The sequence below is a fragment of the Arachis duranensis genome, chromosome 4, assembly GCF_000817695.3.
Source record: "Arachis duranensis cultivar V14167 chromosome 4, aradu.V14167.gnm2.J7QH, whole genome shotgun sequence".
Classification (NCBI taxonomy): domain Eukaryota; kingdom Viridiplantae; phylum Streptophyta; class Magnoliopsida; order Fabales; family Fabaceae; genus Arachis; species Arachis duranensis.
The window spans coordinates 97,982,035-97,982,778 of NC_029775.3; positions in this window are offsets into that span (position 1 = coordinate 97,982,035).

Sequence of the window (744 nt, forward strand, 5' to 3'; positions counted from 1 at the left end):
AGACATATGCACTGTTCAAGCATTCATTCAGAAAGCAAAAAGTATTGTCACCACATCAAACTAATTCAACTAGTTTCAATGATAAATTTCGAAATCCTGTACTTCTTGTTCTTTTGTGATTAAAGCATTTTTCATTTAAGAGAGGTGATGGATTCATAGGACATTCATAGCTTTAAGACATGAACCTTAAATCTTATTAATCATGAATTAAGAACAAGACTCAAAAATAGATATAAGATAAGACTAATAGTAATATATCAAAAATTCAAATAGGCTCCTAATGATAGAGGTTATCACAGAGTTAGGACTCAACAACCTTGATTTTGAGAAGTGGATGCTCCCTCAACTTGAGGGGAGAGCTTTTGGCATTTCAACTCTTGGAGTTCACGCCCCTGCTTCTCTTGTTTCTTCAGCAATTTGCAGAGCATGCAGTTCTGATTCTGCTGTTCTTCCTTCAGTTAAGCATGCAGTTCTGATTCTGCTATTCTTCCTTAAGTTGTTCCATAGTTTCTTGCAACTTGGTGATAGATGCTTCTAGGCTGGCCCAGTAGTCAATTTCAGGAAATTCAGGGAGGAACTCCTGCGCCCTCTTCTTGATAGAGTTGTCTTGCATTTGTCCTTCCATTGACTTCTTAGTGATTGGATGTTCAATTGGTATGAATTCATCTACTCCCATCTTCACCCCAGCCTCTTTACAGAGCAAGGAGATCAAGCTTGGGTAAGCCAGTTTGGCTTCAGTGGAAT